The 24,542-nt window shown below is 40.3% G+C and overlaps 1 pseudogene; it reads left to right on the top strand.

Annotated features, from left to right (window-relative positions):
• LOC122690351 overlaps positions 1-24,542 on the top strand; it is a 67,303-nt pseudogene that overhangs the window by 31,142 nt on the left and 11,619 nt on the right.

Raw genomic sequence — 24,542 nt, 5'->3', positions numbered from 1 at the left:
ATAGGGGATATTGGTCTGTTGCTTTCTTTCTTGTGAAATATTTGTCTGTTTTTGGCATCATGGAAATACTGGCCTCATAGAATGAGTTGGAAAGTGTTTCCTGGTCCTGTTTTTGAAAAAGTTACAGGGATCAAGACCATCCACAAGAAAAAGAAATGCAAAAGAGCAAAATGGCTGTCTGAGGAGGCCTTACAAATAGCTGTGTAAAGAAGAGAAATGAAAAGCAAAGGAGAAAAGGAAAGATATACCCATTTGAATGCAGTTCCAAAGAAGAGCAAGGAGAGATAAGAAAGCCTTCCTCAGTGATCAATGCAAAGAAATAGGGGAAAACATTAGAATGGGAAAGTCTAGAGATCTCTTCAATAAAATTAGAGATACCAAGGGAACATTTCATGCAAAGATGGGCACAATAAAGGCCAGAAATGGTATGGACCTAACAGAAGCAGAAGATATTAAGAGGTGGCATGAATACACAGAAGAACTGTACAAAAAAGATCTTCATGACCCAGATAATCATGACGGTGTTATCATTCACCTAGAGCCAGAAATCCTGGAATGTGAAATCAAGTGGACCTTAGGAAGCATCACTATGAGCAAAGCTAGTGGAGGTGATGGAATTCCAGTAGAGCTGTTTCAAATCCTGGAAGATGATGCTGTGAAAGTGCTGCACTCAACATGCCAGTAAATTTGGAAAACTCAGCAGTGGCCACAGGACTGGAAAAGGTCAGTTTTCATTCCAATCCCAGAGAAAGGCAATCCCGAAGAATGTTCAAACTACCGCACAATTGCCCTCATCTCACACGCTAGTAAAGTAATGCTCAAAATTTCTCCAAGCCAGGCTTCAGCAATACGTGAACCATGAACTTCCATATGTTCAAGCTGGTTTTAGAAAAGGCAGAGGAACCAGAGATCAAATTGCCAACATCTGCTGGACCATCAAAAAAATAAGAGAGTTCCAGAAAAACATCTATTTCTGCTTTATTGACTACGCCAAATCCTTTGACTGTGTGGCTCACAATAAACTGAGGAAAATTCTGAAAGAGATGGGAATACCAGACCACCTGACCTGCCTCTTGAGAAACCTGTATGCAGGTCAGGAAGCAACAGTCAGAACTGGACATGGAACAACAGACTGGTTCCAAATAGGAAAATGAGTATGTCAAGGCTGTATATTGTTATGCTGCTTATTTAACTTATATGCAGAGTACATCATGAGAAACGCTGGGCTGGAAGAAGCACAAGCTGGAATCAAGATTGCCAGGAGAAATATCAATAACCTCAGATATGCAGATGACACCACCCTTATGGCAGAAAGTGAAGAAGAACTAAAGAGCCTCTTGATGAAAGTGAAAGAGCAGAGTGGAAAAGTTGGCTTAAAGCTCAACATCCAGAAAACTATGATCATGGCATCTGGTCCCATCACTTCATGGCAAATAGATGGGCAAACAGTGGAAACAGTGGCTGACTTTATTTTGGGGCTCCAAAATCACTTGCAGATGGTGATTGCAGTCATGAAATTAGAAGACACTTGCTCCTTGGGAGGAAAGTTATGACCAGCCTAGACAGCATATTAAAAAGCAGAGCCATTATCTTGCCAACAAAGATCCATCTAGTCAAGGCTGTGGTTTTTCCAGTAGTCATGTATGGATGTGAGAGTTGGACTATAAAGAAAGCTGAGTGCAGAAGAACTGATGCTTTTAAACTGTGGTGTTGGAGAAGACTCTTGAGAGTCTCTTGGGCTGCAAGGAGATCCAACCAGTCCATCCTAAAGGAGATCAATGCTGGGTGTTCATTGGAAGGACTGATGTTGAAGCTGAAACTCCAATACTTCGGCCACCTGATGAGAAGAACTGATTCATTTGAAGACCCTGATGCTGGGAAAGATTGAGGGCAGGAGGAGAAGGGGACGACAGAGGCTGAGATGGCTGGATGGCATCACCGACTCAGTGGCCATGAGTTTGGGCAAACTCCGGGTGTTGGTGATGGACAGGGACGCCTGGCGTGCCGCGGTTCATGGGATCGCAAAGAGTCGGGCACTACTGAGTGACTGATCTGAACTGAACTGAAAGATCAGTGGTAATTCGTCTTTAAACCTCTGGTACATCTCAGCAGTTTAGGTATCTGGGCCTCAGATTTTCTTTTTGTGAAATGTTTGACTTGGGTTTCTTTTAAAAACATTTTTAGGAACTCCCTTTGGAAGGCTTACATCACACTGCTAACATTGGCTCTACCTCTTGACGATGGGCCTGAAAGGGGCAAGGCTTTTCACTTCTTAAACACAAACTTCTATTTTATTATTATCTTTACTTTCTTAAAATTAACATATATTACTTTAGCAAAAATGTAAATTAATGGAAAACAGTATGAAAGTTCAAAAAAAATTTAAAATACCACTACCATGTTAAAAATACAACTACCAAATTAAAAACTACAACTCCCAAATTAAAAATATAACTACTAGCAATTCCAATTCTGGTATTATCTAAATAGGATCTTATTAGGATCGTAAAGAAATACTTGCATTTCCATGTTCATTGCAATATTATTCATAATAGCCAAGATATAGAAACAGCCTAAATGCCCACCAACAGAATCATGAATAAAGAAATTGTGCTATATATATATACACTGCAGCTATTACTGTAGCTATTTTGGAAAGCAAAATGACATTTTGTGGGAAGTAGCCCTAACAATGTTTATGCTGTTGTTTTTTGTTGTTTAGTCACTAAGTCATGTCCAACTCTTTTGCAACCCCATGGACTCTAACCCTCCAGGCTCCTCTGTCCGTGGGATCCTCCAGGCAAGAATACTGGAGTGGGTTGCCCTTTCCTTCTGCAAGGGATCTCCCAACCCAAGGATCAAACCCACATCTCCTGCACTGGCAGGTGGGTTCTTTACCACTGAACCACCTGGGAAGACCCAAAATGTTTATACCTTTTAATTTAATCCTTCTGTCCTAGGGGATCTAAGGAAGCCATGAGAGATGCAGACAAAGATACAACTGTCATCCACTTACTTGTTCACTTAACAAATATCTGAAATTTGCTAAGTGCCAAGTGTTAATCCAAGGCCTTGTGATGGAGACTCAGCTTCTGTTCTCAGGGGAGCTTTAAAACAAGAAATTGGAAACACTATGTACACTAATAGAGAAAGTGTCAAATTCTGTTCCTCTATAAGAGAATATTATGAAGCTTTGAAATCATGTTTTGAAAAATTTTAATGCAAAGGGATGTTTGCTGGTTTCATAATGTTTTTCAAAAAGACAAAAGATTTATTTAGCATAACATCATTTTCAAAAAAAAAAAACAAATTCTTGTATAGGAAAAAGCCTGGAAATACACCAAAATGCTAATAAGGATGATCTCTGGTTGATTGCAAGAAGGACATGGCAACCCACTGCAGTATTCTTGCCTGGGGAATCCCATGGACAGAGGAGCCTGGCGGGCTAGAGTCCATGGGATCACAGAGAATCCGACATGACTGAAGCAACTTAGCATGCATGCCGGTTGATAGAATTATGGTTGACTACATTTTTCTTTGTAGTTTTTCTATATTTAAAAAATTTGGGGAGGACTTCCCTGATGGTCCAGTGGTCAAGACTCCGCCTTCCAATGCAGGGAGCGTGGGTTCGATCCCTGGATAGGGAACTAGATCCTACAAGCTACAACTATGAGTTCTCAAGCTGCAACTCTGCAACTTAGACCTGGCACAACCAAATAAATGCATTCAAATAAATAATTTTTGAAATGAGCCTATGTTACTTTTATAACCCCCCCCCCACACACACACACTTTTTCAAGGAGAGATTTAGGGTGAGAATGTTTGTAGTGTTCAGGGGAGATGAGAGGTGCTTTCCACTGGACACTTCTTCATCCTGAAGGTCAAAGAAAGAGAGATGGGGAGAATAGACAAGAGGAGCAACCCATTCTCTGGTCATGGAGTTTCCTTTTACCTCCCTTCTGTTTGACAAAAGATCTCAACCAGTCAGTAAAAGGCTGATTTGTTTTAAAAAAATCTCAGAAATATAGCCTTTCCTCACTGGACATTCTCTTTTGAAGGAGTGGGAGGTGGCAACATTCTTTTTGTCCTGCTTTCCTAAAGCCTTGTGCATACACTAAATCACGAAATATGCACTATCATTTCCTTTTCAATTCTGGGTGGATGTTATTAGCACTTTCTGGTCTTTGTGCAAATACAAGAACTGTATGATTTTTATTTTCAGCTAAAATCGAGCCTCCTAAGATTTCCAGTGTGAAACCAGTTTTGGGCCTCAAAAAAATGGTTCAAATAAAATGGACACAGCCTGTGTTGGCACCTAAGTCATCTACTTTAAATTATGCACTTCGATTCAGAGCAGTAAATAGTACCCACTGGGTAAGTTATGCCATTATAATGTTTCTCAGAGAATTATTGATGTTTGTTGATCTGGAATCAATTTTTTTCTATTTTCTACATTTAAAATAGAAGATAGACAATAGTGAATACTTTTCTCCCCAGTTTCCCATTTGGGCCTTTTAGATTGGAAAAGTGTTTTACCATATGCATCTTGCATTCTGAACATAGGGGCATACAAAAAAGTGATAAATTTATTTTTGCATTTCATTCTGTTTTGTGTCTAGCTACATTGGTTCTTGAGAGTCTATAGCTTGGGAATTTCCTTTTAAATTGTTCTAAACTTTGTGATCTATAACACATATTTAGAAACGTGAACAAAATATAAATATTGCATTTAACAAATTATTATTAAGTCAGTGTGCATGTAAAAACCACTGATATAAAAAATAGCATGCGATAGCCCCCTGCCTACCTTTTTCTGATAACACTCTCCTCCTGCCTTTAGAACCAATGATTATCCTAATTTTCATGGTAATTGCTTCTTTGCTTTTCATTATGGTATTACCATGTAGGCCTGCATCCCTAAACAATGTAGTTTGAGATGGTATATAAATGGAATCCATATACTTTGTATTTTCTTTATGTTTGACTCCTCTCTCTCAATATTGTGTTTTTAAGATCCATTCATGTTTTACAGTGCTGGTGTTTATACATTTTTATTTATTCCAATGTAGTCTTCTGTTGCATGTACACAATGGAATCATGGCTTTAATTTGCATTTACCTAACTTTTAATGAGATTGTATGTCTTTTCATGTATTTATTGGCCACGTGGAATCCTTCTTTTTGAAGTATTGATTTAAGCCTTTTGCACACTTTTTTTCTTTTGGAAGATCTGATTTTTTAATTGACTCATAGGAGTTACTTACATATTCTGTTTATGAGTCTTTATTTTTTATGTGTCTTGTAAACATCTCTCACTAAGCAGCTTGCCTTTTCACTTTCTTAATGGTAACTTTAGAGGAACAGAACTTCTTAATATGAATACTGTCAAATTTTATCAAGGTTTCCCTTTATATTTAATTGTCTTTTGCATCTTGAGAAATATTTTCTTACCTCAAAATTCAGAAATAATTATCATATTTCCATAATGCAGTCTGATATTATATCAACTTTCTATTTCTAACCAACTTACATTATTGACTCTTAGCTTCCAGCCAATTAAATCATTTAAATCTTTAAGATTTCCCCCCCCAACACACAAAAGATTTTCTAGTAAGAATATTCCCACTGTCTTATAACTTATCCCTTTTTAACCTAAAATGCTGATGTTTCATTTATTCCTATTGAATTTCTTCAGGTTGGTCTTATCCATCTTTTTGGCCTATTGAGAATCTTTATTCTATTACCCAAAGCTTGTAGTTAATTTTCTACTTTCTAACTTTTCTATAAACCTTCGAGTTAACTTTTTACTTTCTAATTTTTTAATATCTTCAGATTTGATAACATTTTTATACCTTCATCTAATCATTGATCAAAGAATGACTACACTGGAGCCCACCCAAAGACATCAGCCTCTCCTTTGTGCTAAAAGAAGCTCATTTACTCAAGCTTCTTTGAATATAGAAGACCACCACAACCATTAGCCTACTTTTTTCATCTTGGCCATGAGGCCATCACTAGACTTTTTCCTTTATTGAAGCCATGGTACTATATCCAGTGCATCCTCCACTAGACTAGAACTCTTGCAGAAAAGAAAACTGGTTAAGTTTCACTTGTCTTATATTCAAGTCAAGAGAAATAATGAGTTCACTCTTCCTCTCAGCTTCTTTTCTGTGCCAACTCTGGATCCATTCTCCTAGAACTGACTATACGAACATAAGACTCACTGATGGGTAGTTTCTGGAACCCAGAAAGGAACCCCTAAGTAGGGCACTCCCCAGCACAACGTAAGCTCATCTTCATACCACATAACATGGGCTCAGTGAATCTGAGGAACTTCTGTGTGATCTACTGTCTAGCAACCCTTGGTTTCTTTTGTCTGATCCCAGAGTCCTGTGACTACTTTACAAAATCCAACAAGAAGAAGAAGCCAGGAGCTATATTCCTCTGGAAAATTACTAAATCACTTACAATACTAAGTGAGGGCAGCACATGCAAACTACTTCAATCCCTAGCATCCTGTACCCCACCTCTTTGAAAAACTTACCTGCATCTGTACTCATCTTTGCCTCCCTTCCGAGGTCCTTCCTCCTGCTAACCTGGAGAACGTGGGAAGGAGAGTGGAATGTACAACCAGAATCTCTCTCCTTTCAGTTCTCAAACACAACCAAGTCTAATCAGTTCTAAATCCACCTAAACCAATCCAGTCTTCTCTGGATGGTTCTCATCCCATTGTCAATGGAAAAAGATCTAAATTCTTAACCCTCCAAGGCCTGGCCCCTATCAAGCCCTCCAAACTCATCTTCCATCTTGCTCTTGCTTCTCTAGTAGTTCTGAATTGCTAGTTTCCCTTGTGTCACATCATTTCATTACTCTCTGCTTCTGCCTAGAACAGCTCTCTGCTTTGTACCTCTCCTCTTGGCCTAAACCTTGCTAGAGCCACTCATCTCTCAGAACTCTGATCTGACATATTTTCTTCTGGGAGTCTGAGATAGGTACTCCTCCTCTGTCATTGCACTTAACATAGTCACTTAAACTCATCTCTCCCCATATTTGATGATAAGTTCCTCAAACACAGAGACCTTGATTTTCATCTTAGTATTCTCATTGCCTGCCACATGTGCTCAATAAATGTTTAATTAAACTACACCACATAAAAACCAATTCCAAAATCCCAATATGTTCATATAACAAGACTCATATTTGTGAGATGCTAACATATGGGTTTGCTTCCCAGGTGGCTCAATGGTAAAGAATCCTACTTGCCAGTGCAGGAACTGCAGGAGACTCGTTTTCAATTCCTGGGTTGGAAAGATCCCCTGGAGGAGGTAATGGCAACCCACTCCAATATTCTTGCTGTGATAATCCCATGGACAGAGGAGTTTGGTGGGCTACAGTCCATGGGATTGCAAAGAGTCAAATATGACTGAGTGACAGCACCCATGCACACAATATATGGGTTGCAGAGTGCTTTTTTATACTGCAAGCTACTTAATCCTTGCAAATATCATATAAATTGTTGTTTTTTAGTTAATAAGTTGTGTCTGACTCTTTGCAAGACCATGGACCATAGTCTGCTTGGCTTCTCTTTCCATGGGATTTCCCAGGCAAGAATGTTGTTCATTCGCTCAGTCATGTCCGACTCTCTCCAACCCCACGGGACTGCAGCACGCCAGGGCTCCTGGTTCTTCACTATCTCCCAGAGTTTGCTCAAACACATGTCCATTGAGTTGATGATGCCATCCAACCATCTCATCCTCTGTCACCCCTTCTCTTCCTGTCCTCAGTCTTTCCCAGCATCAGGGTTTTTTCCAATGAGTAGGCTTTTCACATCAGGTGGCCAAAGTACTGGAGCTTCAGCTTCAGTGTCAGTCCTTCCAATGAATGTTCAGGGTTGATTTTCTTTCAGATTGACTGGTTTGATCTCCTTGCTGTCCAAGGAACTCTCAAGAGTCTTCTTCAGCACCACAGTTCGAAAGCATCAACTCTCCGGTGCTCAGCCTTCTTTATGGTCCAGCTCTCACATCCATATGTGACTACTGGGAAAACATAAGCAAGAATACTAGCGTGGTTTACCAATTCCATCTCCAGGAGATCTTCCCAACCCAGGGATTGAAACTGTGTCTCTTCCATTGGAAGGTTGATTCTTTACCACTGAGCCACCTGGGAAACCCCTCCTATAAATAAGATATCGCTTTTCTTCTTATTGTTGTTTTTGTTTAGTCAGTAAGTTGTGTCCGACTCTTTGTGACCCCAGAGACTGTAGACCACCAGGCTCCTCCTCCTTGGGATTTCCCAGGCAAGAATACTGAAATGAGTTGCTATTTCCTTCTTCTGGGGATCTTCCTGACACAGGAATCAAACCCACATCTCCAGCATTTGCAGGTGAATTCTTTACCACTGAGCCACCAGGGAAGCCCCATTGTTATTACAGATTAGTAAATTGCAATGCATTGGAGAAGGAAATGGCAACCCACTCCAGTATTCTTGCCTGGAGAATCCCAGGGACGGGGGAGCCTGGTGGGCTGCTATCTATGGGGTCGCACAGAGTCGGACACGACTGAAGTGACTTAGCAGTAGCAGTAGCAAATTGCAGTGTAGAGCACTTTGGTCATCTGTCCAAGATTTGTAAGTTACAGAGTTGAGCTCAGGTTTTGTGACGCCAAGTTCAGTCATTCATTTGACCATACTTTAGCCTCCAAACCACCTTCCCATGGCCGTAGCGTAAAGGGTTTCTACTTTTATAAAAGGGAACCATGTGAACACTCTACCAAAGGATTTCAAGACTGTTTTAAGAATTTGACTTAGGCTTTGCTCCAAAACTTCTGACTCATCTCTTAAGATATAAACACTTGGGATAAGCTAGGACGTGGCACAAAATATAGGTTGCTAGAAACAAAACTGGTGGTTAATTAGTGTTTCGGTAGGAGTCCATTGCTTGTTCTGAGTTCGGGGATTTTTAGATTTAAGCCTGTATATGGAGGATCAATTGGTCTTGGATCCAGTGAGGACCAAAGCCATATAGCCTGGAAAAAAGCCACAGTAAAGAAGCCTTAGAGGAGCACTCTTTGGAACTTTAACTGCATTTTTTTACTGCCCTGAGGCTGGGTCTGGGAAGAACAGGTTTGCACAGGTACAGTAAAGAGAGCTTTCTGATTGTGAGGAGACCCAGCAAGAGACCAAGCATATGCTGAGGGTACTAGCAAAACAGGAGGAAAATTTTGAGAAATTAAAAATAGAAGAAGAATATTATATATTTTAAAAAGCATGGAAAGTAAAATAGAATGTCATTAGACTTCCTTACATGTGTTTTATGGATTAATACTGTTTTTATTTTGATTTATGCATGGAGAGTACCATGTGGTTGACCTTCTCTCAAACGTCTTAATCTGGTTTTAACTGAGCCCCATAACTGAGGTCGGTTGAGGAGGCCACTTCCCCGGAGATGATGAATTGTCCCAAGATATGTTCCCAACAGCCCTGTTCTACCACTGCAACGTCTCCAGGGGCTTTTGCAGGAAGGTGCTCAGGGAAGCTGGGGTGCAAAATTGCCTTCAGGCCTGGATGCTGCTTCCTTGCTCTGATGCCATCTCACTAGACTGGGAGTTCAGAACCGTCCATCTGCAGCTGGGATGCTCAGCTGTTGGCCATATAGACGCATCCTGATTTTGCCCCAATTTCCTTTAGGCCCAGCACCTATAATTGTGTACCGATTTTCACAGTTGTTGTACACATAAGTGATATCAGGACTTCCTATTCTTGCCAGATTCTATGGGCTAGTGTGCATCCTCACAAAGTAGTCATGTCTGTAAATAGAGTTTATTTTCATTAATAAGCTCAATATAAATTTATATAAACCTACAGCTAAAAGTTCATGTTGCAGCAACAATGATCATGCTCAGTAAGACATAGCTGAATTTCTACTTTCTTGTGGAGAGTTAAGTCCAGAGGGACTTTATAGAAAGCAACACGCTCATTTACTAACAAGGAAACTGAGGTCTAGAAAGGGGAGGTGGTATATTTGCCTCTCCCTGTTCTGCACACTGAGAGAGTGTCAAAATGAATTTATGTATCTAGGATACTGAGATCTTTAGCAACTTGACTGATCACCCAAAGACCAATCATTTGAAATGGGAAGTTTGAATAAAAGGAAAGAGTCTGGGCGTGAGGGGATCTGTGCTCTGATCCTAGTTCTGCTGATTATAACTGCTGAGGTAGTCCATAATCACTTAACTTGTCTGGGTTTTGCTCATGACATGAGTTTGAACTTAATGCTGTCAAGGTGTCTTTTACATACTGTTCCTTGAGATCTTATCTCTAGGTATTGTTGTCATCTCCAGAAATTAAACTGAGGCCTGTATTGGGTGCCAGGACTCCACCCACCCTGCATCTTCCAGGACAGCAAGATTCACTCACATCCAGCCCAGAGGCAGGAATATCTACCTCACAAGCTTAGAAAGAAGAAAGGGGATGGGTGGTGGTTCTTGGGGTAACCCCTCTATTTGATGCTAACAGTCTCCAAGCAAGTGTAGAAGTTTATTTGTGAAAATTAAAAAATTTGAAATATAATGCTACTGGTTCAGAAAGGTAAGAGAGGGTTGGGGAGTAAAGAAGAAACATGGAAAGATAACATGTGGTCTCCCATCCAGCTTAAGGCTGTCTTTGTCTTTTAGATGGAAGTCAACTTCACCAAAAGCTGTGTGAATGAAGAAGAAGCATATAACCTCACAGGTCTGCAGGCTTTTACAGAGTACGTTGTGGCTCTGCAATGTGTGGCTCACAAGTCAAGGTTCTGGAGTGGCTGGAGTCAAGAAAAAATGGGAATAACTATGGAAGAAGGCAAGTTGGTCCATTGTGGTTTCTTTTTTGTCTGCTCTGGTTTAGGGCAAACTGAACTGAGCCCTTGTGGATTTTGTCAAGTACTTTGCCATACTTGGGAATGATGGAATCCCACAATCCCAGAGCCAGAGAGTCTGTACAGTGCGCCTCCACAGGGCATGCATGGCACACGCCTGAGCCTACAGGATAAGCTGGCCTTCCCCTGATGATGTTAGTGACATTAGCAGCTTTCTGCCTTGAAGGCAAAGGACCATATCTTGAATACTTGTATAAAGTTCTTATACTGTGCTTGAAGTAGTATAAGATTATTTAAAGATGTCCTATGATAAATTAAAGATTGATGTTGCAAACCCTGAGCTACTGCTAAAAAATAAAGGTGTAACTAATGAGAAAAAAGGCCACATCTTTAATTATAGTGAAGGAAGGAAGGAGAAGAGGATTGATTGCACCTTGATTGAATGGTTACCATGAGTCAGGAATGGTAATCAAGAACACTATTGGGTTCACCAAAATGTTCCTTTGAGTTTTTCTATAACATCTTACAGAAAAACTGGAATGAACTTTTTGGCCAACCTAATCTGTGGGCTTGATATAAAATCCAGCCTGGCTGTGGAGTAACTTTGGGCAAGATACTCACCCTCTAAGATTCAGTCTCCTTACTAATGTTTCCCCTTTTCCATAATGGACTATAATTTATAAAATTGAGTTAATAGTAGTACCTACTTTTTAGTATTATTTTAAAGATTGAAAGAAATAATTGTGTTTAGCCCATAATCAACATTCAGTAGTTGACAGATTTCCTATCAGTGTTATTAATTCTCCTAAGAGCCCTATAAAATATGTAGAATCACCTCCGTTTGCAAGTGAGATAGCTGAGATGTTACTTTGTTCATTGTCACTCAGCATGTTACCATGCTCTATAAATCAAGAGCCTTGCCCAGAGCCTGACCCCAGTAGACGTTCAGTAAGTGTTTGATGAATGTGTTCGTTTCCTGTGGCCACTGTAACAAATTGTGGGTGTGTGTGTGTGCTCAGTTGCTCAGTCATATCTGACTCTTTGTGACCCCATGGACTATAGCGTGACAGACTCCTCTGTCCATGTAATTTTCCAAGTGAGAATACTGGAGCAGGTTACCATTTCCTACTCCAGAGGATCTTCCCAACCCAGAGACCAAACTCCCCTCTCTTGTGTCTCCTGCATTGGCAGGTGGCTTCTTTGCCACTGTGCCACCTGGGAAGCCCACAATTTTTTTTTTCTCTTCTAGTTCTAGAATTCAAAGGTCCAAAATCAGTTTCATTGGACTAAAGTCAAAGTGCTGGCACAGTTGGAGATTTTGAAGGGAGAATATATTTTCTCGCCTTTTCTATCTTCTAGTAGCTGTCTGTATTCTTTGGTTTGTGGCCCCTTCCTATAAACAAAGCATATTACTCCAGTCTCTGCTTCTGTCATCACATTACCTTTTTCTCCTCTTCCATGTCAAATCTGTCTGCTTCCTTCTTGTAATGACCATTGTGATAACATTTAGGGCCCACTGGGATAATCCAAGATAGTCTCCCCATCTCAAGATCCTAACCCAATCACATGTACAAAGTCCCTTTGGCCATAAAAGGTAACGTTTATAGGTGATAAGAGATTTGTACTTAGATTTTGGGGGTTCATTTTTCAACCTAATACAATGAATGAATGACTAATTAAATGAATACTTATCAAAGGCCACACATCTTCTGAAATATGTAAGAGAAACAGAAAAATGCTGATCATTCTAACCTTCTGAGGCTTTAACTTTGTTTATGAGACATGTAAGTTCTAGACCATGAATTTCCCCTCACCCCGCCGTGGGCATGATTTCAGGCCCTTTTTAATCAGTCTTACAACAAGTCCCTCACTGATCTTATGCAACATGTGGGGTCAGCTCCTGTGCTCCCTGGTCTATATGGCGAAAGTGTATTCCCCTGGATCCTGGTTGAGTTTCCCATGAGACCCAAGTTAGTGTTAACAGATATTTGGCATGTTTGCCCATATGATCATATGTCTGGGAATAATCAGGTGCCTTCTGAATTTTGTATCTCCCACTGGAGATGTTCATGCTTAGTCTGGACTACTCATTGGTGGATGTAGTTACAACAAAGATTCATGTGACACACATAGAGGATTGGGCTGGATGGCCTCTGAAGTCCCTTCTTACTCTAAGATTCTGTTCATCTATGGCATTCAGGCATCCAGGCTTCCATGCTCAACTGTAAGAATACAGGAAAAAGTAATACAAAATTTCTAATCCCTATGTGTTTATATGCTTAGAACAGTGCCTTACAAATGGTAAGTGCTATATAAATTTTAAATAAATAAAAATACATGCATGATTAAAACAAAACTAGTCAAGTTGTGGACCTAATGTGAATTTTTGATTAAAATTATATGCAGTATTTGGGAACACTCTATAGACACCATCTTAAATAATCCTCAGACGGTAAAGTGTCTGCCTACAACTCGGGAGAACTGGGTTCGATCCCTGGGTCGGGAAGATCCCCTGGAGAAGGAAATGGCAACCCACTCTAGTATTCTTGCCTGGAAATTCCCATGGACAGAAGAGCCTGGTAGGCTACAGTTCATGGGGTTGCAAAGATTCGGACATGACTGAGCAACTTCACTTTCACTTTCAAAACAAATATACTAGTTTACAAATACCAAATAGCACTTAAATTGTACAATATAAAATGACCCAATGGTTACAATCTGTTGGAGTGCTCAGTTATTGCTGTCTGTGGCTTCACTGACCCCTATCTTTAAAAATATTAGAACGAAATGCAAGCAATATCCTTGTGCAAGTTGTCCTCTCCCTCTGCTATACCTTTCAGCAGGCAATCTGGGAGAGTGAGTTCTACCCTGGGTTTGATCTTGTTTTGTACAGTTCTCCTCCCTGTAGCTGTCATTCTTCTTAGAGACCTAACATCATTATGGTTCACTGTCTTAAGTTCATCACAGTCCAACCACTTGCTAATGTCAATTTCATACACTTGTTTCACCACTAGAAATGAGATTTACCATTTCAACTGATTTGTTATTTCAGCTTGCTTGGTTAAGATTGACCACCAAAACATTAGATGCTAGTGTCCTCTGTGCCCTGTGCTTGTTAAATAAAATGAACATCTGTCAACATACCACTGGACAATTTTTGCTTTTCTTAATTTTTTCAGAATCCCAGAAGAAACTAATGAAAATGTACCCACCCCTGGCAAATCCTAATTTATCCTCTTCTAATTCGTAAAGTGTTTCCCTGTTTCACAAAGAAATGCCAGCTGTTTTATACACACTACCTCAAACCTTTTCTAATTTGAAAATTTCCATTTTAAGTTGAATATGAAGTACTCTTCCCTTTTGCATTTCAATATATTGATTATTAGGATTATTTACTCACATTTAAGCATATAAATATATACTACTTGAAACACGCATACTACACAAAACAGCCGATTCATGAGAAAAGACCCTGATACTGGGGAAGATTTAAGGCAAAAGAAGAAGAGGGCAGCAGGGGATGAGATGGCTGGATCACATCACCAACTCGATGGACATGAACTTGGGCACACCTCGGGAGACAGTGAGGGACAGGGAGGCCTGGAGTGCTGCAATCCTTTGGATTGCAAAGAGTCGGGCATGACTTAGTGATTGAACAGCCACAGGAAACATATAATAATATTCAATTCCTGGCGCCATTACTTAAAAGTTATATTGGGCAATTTTCTCACTTCTTAACACCTCAGAAGAGGAAATAGTAATATTGATGTACCTAATTATAAGCTGTGGAGGTTAGATGAGATGATTCAGGTAAAATGCTTAGTATCTGACACTTGCTAAAAGTGAGTGATTCTTAGTGTTAGTCTTCAGCAAAGGCAGCAGAATGTGTCTAAAGTGCTGATTGGTGGTGACTGTGGGTATTTCCAGATTGTACCTGGAGCAACAGAACAGCAAATTCTTACTACGTCTGTCCAAACAGTTGATGCCTTGGAATATGTAAACTCCAATATGTAATTGGAGAAGGAAATGGCAACCCACTCCAATATTCCTTGCCTGGAGAATCCCATGGACAAAGGAACCTGGAGGGCTACAGTCCACGGGGTCGCAAGAGTTGGATATGACTTAGCGGCTAAACCACCACCACCAATATGTAAATATTTTGGCAAATTTGTAAAAGCTTAGTATTATTCTTTCACAAATACAGAATTATTGCTTTTCCCCATTTGGTTAAGCTGGATTATTAATTTATTCATTATCAATTTATGATCTTGGAAAATTGACTGTAATAGTTGTAGATGAGGGTTTTTCAGATGGCTCAAGTGGTAAAGAATCCACCTATGAATGCAGGAGATGCAGTTTCAATCCCTAGGTTGGGAAGATCTCCTGCAGGAGGAAATGGAAACCCACTCCAGTATTCTCGCATGAAAAATTCCATAGACAGAAGAGCCTGATGGGCTACAGTCCAAGGGGTTGCAAAGAGTTGGACGCAATTGAGCATGCACACGTAATTGTAGAAGATTTAAATGCTAGCCATTTGTTTTACTAAAAGTCGCGTCTGTAGGAAGTCTACATCAGAAAGACTGTTTCTCTTTGGAACACATCTGCAGGAAACAGTGACCACAGTGAAAGAAGAAAATACCTGATTAAATTCATTCGTCAGCACTGTTTACCATCTACTAGAACCAAGTGGCTGCCTATGGGGTAAATCTAAGTAGAATTTTACTCTTTCTAATCAGTGACTGGAATGATTGATTATTTAATGATCAGTTTATTTATTTATTTTTCACAACACAATACCTTTATTAGCCTTAATATTTTTTACTGTTATTAAATATTATGTTTTCTAACCTTGGAATTAAAATCAATAATCATTTGAGAACAGTCATATAATACAAATCTACTTTTTTTTTTGACATAGGAATAATTTAGGTGATATAGTATTTGCAATATATTTTTGGGTGGGACTGTCCCCTCCACTCAGGATTTATGAATTTTTGAACACAGAGAAAACACACATAACCATTGTATTGATTATACTAAGGATATTGGTTCTTTTTTTTGTTTCTCTCTATGCTTCACATGAGTATTTGGAACTGGTTTGTAATGAAAACTTTGCCTTTAGGTTTTCTCTTTCTTATTCTCCATATTATTATCCCAGAGTCTGAGTTCCATGTAGCTGGAACAGAGAGACTCTGCAAGTAAGAGATGGATTGAGAGTCTTTCCAGTTCTGTGGGTCACCTATGAAGGTCTCATGACTTTGTAGCTTTGTGCTGAGAAGACTGTCTTCTGGGAGGAACACTGTCTTTGCTGACATCTCAGGCTGTAACCTGTTGACAGGCTGAAACTTGTTGTTCTCTGTCTGAGAAAGTTGAGTCCTGACTGTCCAGTCTCTTGATTTGGTAAAGACCTTTGGGAAAACTCCTGGCAGAGCTTGTGAGACAACATTTCAATGGAATGAAGATTGAGTCATATATAAAGTTTAAATGTTCCAATTTCCTTATATGGCACTTACATGGAATTACAATAGGTCTCATCGGGACACTTGGAACCTAGCCGTTAGACTGTGTTAACCACACTTTGACTTCTGCAAGCATAGTTGTAGAAATGTCACCCTTCATTGATGACAAGACAGGTCATTGATTTAATTGCCCTTTAGTGCCCTTCTCTACATTATGAAGTTGTCTTTAATTAGGGTTCAGTATGTAATTTCACATTAAACACTCAATTACCTGAATTAAAAACAAAAAAATCCCTAAAAATAGTCTCTCAGTACTAAAGTAGTTTAGATCTTGTCCTGAGTGGCAGATCCCATTTTTTGCAGACTGAATTACATTCCTTTCATCCATGTGAATTCCTCAAGAAAAGATTTAGTCTTCATAAACTTCAGCTTCAGTTAGAGACATTTCCTCAATTACAGGCCAATAGCCTCCTGAACAGTTCTTTCGAACCCTGCTTTCCTCTCTTGACTAAAGTGTATGTGTCATTCTTTAGTCAGTAGCTCACCATTTGAAATTTCAGGTGCATGTCAGAAGGTTCAACTATAAATTACCAGTGGCCCACTTTGTGCCAAAACTCCTTGAGACAAGATATTTGGGAGATACAGTCTGGAGGTCAAGTGTAATAGAAATTCCTCTCTCTCCTTCTCTCTTTTTTTTAAGTTTTATCCCTGAATGGTTAGATCATCAGAAGCTAACATACTTGAACTATGCTGTCTTCAGGTATGTTGTTTTTCACGGGAGAAATGCATGAACCTAACTTTCACATTATGACCTTGTATTTCATAGAAGACAACCATGAGAAGTGTACACTTGCCATATTTATGTGCTTTTGTTCAACTGTGATTGCAGACACAGTTTTAGGTTATCTTTTGTCTTTTTTGACTGGATCTACAAGGTAATTCCATTTATGAATTTAATGCCCATAGCCTGAAAAAACTTGCCTCTTCACAATGATTTCTATGTGTTCTTTTTATCAGCACATAAGGAATACACAACTAAATTTCATTCTTTTTCACTCTTCCTGCCTGGAAGATCAGCATTAAATTTAGAGCTTAGAGAGGGGCTTAGGAAAGATTATTTCTCTGCTTGTTTCTTCTTTGATTCTTTGTTGTGCTTTATAACATTGTAAGTGTGTGGTTTCTTCTTTTTGGGGAGTAGATATGGCATAGTGAAAATGAAGTCGCTCAGTCGTGTCTGACTTTTTGTGACCCCGAGGACTGTAGCCCACCAGGCTCCTCCGTCCATGGGATTCTCCAGGCAAGAATACTGGAGTGGGTTGCCATTTCCTTCTCCAGGGCATCTTCCCAACCCAGGGATTGAACCTGGGTCTCCCACATTGCAGGCAGACACTTTAACCTCTGAGCCACCAGGGAAGCCCAGATATGGTATAAATTATATATAAACTCTCCTTAGCAGTTATCTATGTTATTCCTAGCTTTCATGTATGTGAATGATGAGGACATGAGATGTCATATTCCAATCCAGATTTGAATAATAAATTATATTACAGTGGGATCTATTGTAGTTTTATTTTAGCTTACCTTAAGTCATCAGATCCAAGAGCAGTTTTAATTTTTTATTTTATTTTTATTTTTGCCCTACATGATTGTGGTTTTCATAATCATGATTATTTTTTCCACAAAATACAAAGCTTTTCACCACATTATAGTAGTGTTCTAATACAAGAAAATCCCAACATTTTCATTGCAGGGGGAGAGTGATTTATATATAGGATATTAATTTTATAGATCCTTTGTTATTTTTGACTTTTGGTTGATTCTAGTCCTTCAACTACAGGATGAAGACGTCATTGCAATGAAGTCTTCCACTCTCCACCTTACTCCTGCTGGCCCCCTCGAGCAAATCCTCCCCAACTGCATTTTCTAGACAGACAGCCTCACTAATTTCACCATCTCCTGCTACAACTCCCTTCTGTCTCTGCTGAATACCTCACTCCTATTCTTTACAGCTCCACATGACCTGGATCTATGGAGAGATTAGACAAAGTGGATGGAAAAAGGCCAGTGCAGTTGTTGTGGAAGGTGACCTCTCTCTGGGTTATTTATTTACAATTCTGTGTAAAAGCCTTGGTCTCTTATACCTCTAAGAACCGTGATTATGGGCATTTTACCTCCTTAATTTCCTTCCTTTCCTTTGATGCCCCAAATCTCACAATGGTTTCCTACCTCAGAAAAGCCCTGGATGTCATTTTGTAGAAGTCCTGAATGGGCAATGCAGACCCTGAGCCTTCTTCTTTGATCTGAAATGTTAACACTTGGAAATGTTAACACCTGGGACAGGTACAAAGTGTAACTGCAAGTGGAAGTGCAGGAGGCTCCTTGACCTTCTGGAGAAAACTGTCGCTGGCTGGCCCTCACTCTAAGACAATGGAAAATTATATAGTCCCCACCCGCACACTGGAGAAGAGCACTGCCTTGGGGGTGAGCTTACCAGTGTGTCCTGAGGTCATTGCACAAGTGCCCCCCAGAGCACTGGGATAGTGGGGTGCAAGGATAGAACAGGGGCCCAATGGTCCTTTGTAGGATGGAGGCCTCGGAATGAGGAACAAAGGAGGATCCAGGTGGTTAATACAGAGGATACGAGAGAGGGGATGAGAGGTGACTGTAGGAAAAAGGACAGAAAAGGAGAGAAAGAGGGGATCATTAGGAAAGGAAAGGGCAAACAGAGGGGAAAAACCAGCCAGAAAGTAGGAGAGAGGAGTTGGGGGAAAGAAGAGAGGGAGAAGAGCAGTGAGATGCCCCAATTCTTTGGTGTGTCTCCAAATTGCTCAGGAAATACTCATTGGGTTATCTCATACTTGCTCAAGTCTGGGCAAGTTTCAAATGCTCTTGAAAATGGAGAAATCACCCTGCTTTTTCCAAATGACATCCCAATTCCAGTTACTTCAGGGTTGGAGCATCCTTCTACCTTTCTCCTCTCCCCACCCCGAGGACAGAAGGACGCCATCAGTGGCAGCATGCAAGGGAGAACACAGCCAGTGGTGTTGGGAAATCTTCAAGAATTGATCCCAGATGTTGTGAGTTCTTTCTCAGTCATCAAGTGTGGAAAGGAATTACTCTGTCAACATATTTCTGAGAAGGAAAATAAACAAGAGCACATCCTGTGTGTGGCCAGACCCAGATAGATCAAGTAGGCCAACCTGTGAAGTAGGTGAGATGGACTTGAATGCCCTTCTTCTTCTCCCCGTCACCTGGGGACTGGTCTTCCTTTTGCTTCAATAGAGTTTTCTAAGAATCAGAGATGCTTAAAAACGAATGAACTAAAATCAGATTGTGGTGATGATTGCACAACTCTTGACTATCCTAAAAGCCAGTGAGTTGCACACTCCAAAAAAGTGAATTTTCTGGTATGTGAATTATATCTCAATAAAACTATTATTTTATTATAAAAAGAGAATGAGTTGTCATGAAAGATATATGCTTCCCAGTCATTAGGAAGATTTTTAATGGACTTTTTATGTCATGAGAGGTGTAAAGGAAATTCTCAAACCAGAAAGGCAGTGGGACAAAGTGACTTCTGAAGTCCTTCTGACCTTATGTTCAGTCATTCTGCTCATCTCTGTGTGTTATCAGTAACAGAAAGAGAAAAACAAGGAAGCCCTCTAATTCCTGAGAAATACTCAGCATGCTGACCTCTAGCAAAACATATGATTAATAGGCTCAGGTTCAAGGCTGAAAAAAAGAGGTTGGCCTGGAGCCCCTGGGGTCACCTTCATTTCTCACCAAGGATTTGGTCTGATAGGGTAACCTTGAATGTTCTAGTCCTCTTAGTTGGAATGTCTGGTTGGGGAAGCTAGCTCTCTCCTTGGAGAGGGTGGTATGGAGATAAAAGGACAGGGCACTCTCCAACACCTGAAGGTTTCCATGAAAGAAGTGACCCAGGGCCAGGACAGACTTGGGATTGGCTCAGAGGAAATGCCTCAGCTTTTAAGTTTATGCTTCTCTGTCCATTACCAATATCCATTGGATCATAGAAAAAGCAAAAGAATTCCAGAAAAATATCTGTATCCGCTTCATAGACTACACTAAAGCCTTTGACTGTGTGGACAACAACAAACAATGGAAAGTTCTTCACGAGATGGGAATATTAGACCACCTTACCTGCCTCCTGAGAAACCTGTATGAAGGTCAAGAAGCAACAGTTAGAACTGGACATGGAACAACAGACTGGTTCCAAATTGGGAAAGGAGTATGTCAAGGCTGTGTATTGTCACCCTGCTTATTTAACTTATATGCAGAGCACATCATGTGAAATGACAGGCTGGATGAAGCACAAACGGGAATAAAGCTTGCCAGGAGAAACATCAATAAACTCAGATACACAGATGACAACACCCTTATGGCAGAAAGTGAAGAGGAACTAAAGAGCCTCTTGATGAAAGTGAAAGAGGAGAGTGAAAAAGTTGGCTTAAAGCTCAACATTCAGAAAACTAAGATCATGGCATCTGGTCCCATCACTTCATGGCAAATAGATGGGGAAGCAATGGAAACAGAGAATTTATTTTCTTGGGCTCCGAAGAGCCCACTGTGGATGGTAACTGCAGCCATGAAATTAAAAGACGCTTGCTCCTTGGAAGAAAAGCTATGACAAACCTAGACGGTGTATTAAAAAGCAGACACATTACCTTGCCTACAAATGTCCATGTAGTCAAAGCTATGTTTTTTCCATTAGTTGTGTATGGATGCGAGAGATGGACACTAAAAAAAGCTGAGCACCAAAAAATTTATGTCTTCGAACTGTGGTGCTGGGGAAGACTCTTGAAAGTCCCTTGGACAGCAAGAAGATCAAACCAGTCAATCCTAAAAAGAAAATCAACCCTGAATATTCATTGGAAGGACTGATGCTGAAGCTGAAGCTCCAATACTTTGGCCACCGGATGTGAAGAACTGACTCACTGGATAAGACCCTGGTGCTGGGAAAGATTGAAGGCAGGAAGAGAAGTGGGTAACAGAGGACAAGTTGGTTGAATGGCATCATCGACTCAATGAATTTGAGTTTGAGCAAAGTCCAGGAAATAGTGGAGGACAGGGAAGCCTGGCGTGTTGCAGTCCATGAGGTTGCAAAGAGTCGGACACGACTGAGCAAGTGAACAACAACCTCTCCCATTGAAGACAGAGAGCAAGATGCTGCCTAAAGGAATAAGGAGTGGTTTGCTTGCATTGGTTTGGGCATCATGCTAGTTTATCTTTGTGGAATTAGATTTATGTCAAGGGTTGATACCAAGAGACCATTTAGAAATCACCTCTCCTGGCATTTGGAGGGTTAACATGGCACAGTGTATGTTACTCATCCCAGAGGGATCATCATATGATTATAGTTTAGCACCTAATAATTAATATTACCTCCCATCCCTGATTCCCATCACTTATTACTGTCTCAATGACTTTCTTTCCTTGCTGTTAGCAGTAAATTTTGTTTCCTTTGTGTTTAGAAGGCAAAAGGAACCCCAGTCCTGGAGAAAGTACTTGGTTACAACATATGGTATTTTCCAGAAAACAACACTAACCTCACAGAGACAATGAACACTACTAACCAGCAGCCTGAACTGTATCTGGGAAACCAGACCTACTGGGTACATATGATTTCTTATAACTCTCTTGGGAAATCTCCAGAGGCCACCTTGAGGATTCCAGCTATTGATGAAAAGTGTAAGTATGACATAAACTTCTTAGTTAGATGCCTTACCCCATCTGATTTGCCAAGGAGTTGTCCCTATCCTCTCAATGGTTGCTGTTTTTTTAGCATCGAAATGAAAATGAAGTAAGGACATTTTAGGTTATGGTGGGGAGATCATAATCTTCAATTAATGAGCTTCTTGAAATAATGTTCTTTTGGAATAAAGCCTCTGTTGAAAATCAGAGATTTCATAAATCATAGGATACACAGTCATGAGCCTAGAAGTTCTATGTGCAGCAAGTCTTTGTTTTATTCTGAGTGAATATAAGCTGGATTGAGCATTAAAACTGTCAGATCTGCCATGTTTATCCTCAGTGGCTAAAAGATGTCTTTCGAAATCTTCCCTTCACAGTTCTGACCCCATCCTGGTCTTGATTTGTTCACTCTCCTGTTTCCTTCTTTTTCTCCCTTCCATTTGACTATCTAGTTAGGGATAGTTCTAATGTTAATTGTTGTTGTTGTTCAATTGCTAAGTAGTGTCTGACTCTTTGCAACCCCATGGACTGCCCCATGCCATAGGCGTCCCTGTCCTTCACTATCTCCCTGGAGTTTGTTTGGATTCTTGTTCATTGAGTTGGTGATGCTATCTAATCATCTCATCCTCTGCCACCCTCTTCTTTTGCCTTCAGTCTTTCCCAGCACCAGGGTCTTTTCTAATGAGTTGGCTCTAATGCTTATTCTTGCCAATAATTGCTCATTACACCTTTAATTAAGTAATTTTAAAAATATTACTACTCTCATGCAAACTTATATCCTGTTTTGGAATAAAATAGCTTCTTTGAGTCTTATTCAAGGAATTGCAGGCAATCTATTTCCTCTTCCTGGCTTTATTTTCTCTATAGATCTTATTGCTGTTGTTCAGTTGATAAGTCATGTCTGACTCTTTTGCGACCCCATGGGCTGTAGCCCACCAAGTTCCTTTATCCATGGGATTGCCCATGCAAGAATACTGGGATGAGTTGCCATTTCCTTCTCCAGGGGATCTTCCTGACCCAGGGATCTAACGCTTGTGTCCTGCATCTCCTGCAACAATGTGAAGCAGTGGCAGTGTTGAGTAGTTGCCACAGAGGAGGCCTGCAAAACCTAAAATATTTACTATTTGACCCTTTACAGACCTCTTTGCAGTTCCCAGTCCCAGACATTTAAGAATGTGATGTTTTACAGAATTTTGTTTACTAGAGTCGCCTGGAGAATAGTTATAATAATAATTGTAAGTTTAACAGTCATTAAGTATAATTATCCAATATTGTCCATTAGGATATGTCAGACATTGTGCTAAAATGATATGATTCAATCTAATTTTAGCCTCACATGACCCATGGGATAGGTGCTATCAGGTTTACTTTTGAGCTGATGAAGCTGTGATTCAGGAAAGCTTAGTAATTTGCTCAAAGATCTCTCAGGTGGACTTTAAGCACAGGTCTACATGATTCCACACTTGTCCAATATATTTTATCCAGAACCTTGGACTTAGTAAAGTGACTTAGAAATCTGATCACAGCTGCTGTGTGACACTGAATGATTCTTTTCCTCTGTGGACCTCTGTTTTCCTATCTTTCAAATAAAGAATTGGAACAGAAACACCTTCAGGTTCTTTTTGGCCCCAAGACAAGAAGCTCTGCTTCTAAGAGACCTTAGCCAGCAGACAGCTGTGGAGTGGTCTGAGGCAGGACATGGCAAAACATGGCCAATTGTCCAAGGAGGAGGTTGGTCCTGAGTTGAGGGAGGGTTCAGGTTGGGCTAGGATGGTGGGCAAAGATGAAGCACTACTAGCATCTGAGAATGATATTTGATGGGCCCAGAGTGACTGACTTCATGCAAATCATAAGAAATTAACAGCATTTGCAGTCTTAGTGCCTTTCCTCTTCTCTCAAGAGGAATCTATTTCCTACCACATCTGGGGGTGTATTGTGTTTGGAGAAGTTGCTGAAAAAGTGATTGTTGAGTGATAGAGGCAATTAGTCAACATTCAGTAGAACAATGACTTGGAAACTTCTTTCAACAACACTTAATGCTGCCCAGGCCCTTTCATCTTGCTAGGCTGACTCATGGCTTGATTCCACACCCTCTGTGGTCCAGAATCTGTGCTTGTTTCTTAACTCTTTAGACCTGACTTCTGCTCCTCAGAGTTCCAATACTGCTAAAGAGAAAGAGTGTGGGGCTAGCAACCAACACTCACTTCCATCTTCAAGTTGGGATGTTCGTGCAAGTGGTTTATTAATCAGAAAAGGAAGGAAGGCCAGGGAAGAGGAGGAAGAGGAGGCTGAGCCAAAGATGTTGATTGATTTTCCCAGATCTTCCCAACAAAGCACCATAGACTCGGTGACTTCAAACAACAGAAACTCAACTGCCTCATTTTTCTGCAGGCTGAAAAGTCTGAAAATGAGGCACTGGCAAGACTGTGCTCCCTCAAAAACTTCTAAGGGAGGATCCTTCCTTTTTATCCCAGCTTCTGGAAGCCCCAGGCTTTCCTTGGCTTGTAGCAGTCTAATTCT

Source organism: Cervus elaphus, chromosome X (genome assembly GCF_910594005.1).
Source record: "Cervus elaphus chromosome X, mCerEla1.1, whole genome shotgun sequence".
Classification (NCBI taxonomy): domain Eukaryota; kingdom Metazoa; phylum Chordata; class Mammalia; order Artiodactyla; family Cervidae; genus Cervus; species Cervus elaphus.
This window is presented reverse-complemented; position numbering and strand designations above follow the sequence as displayed.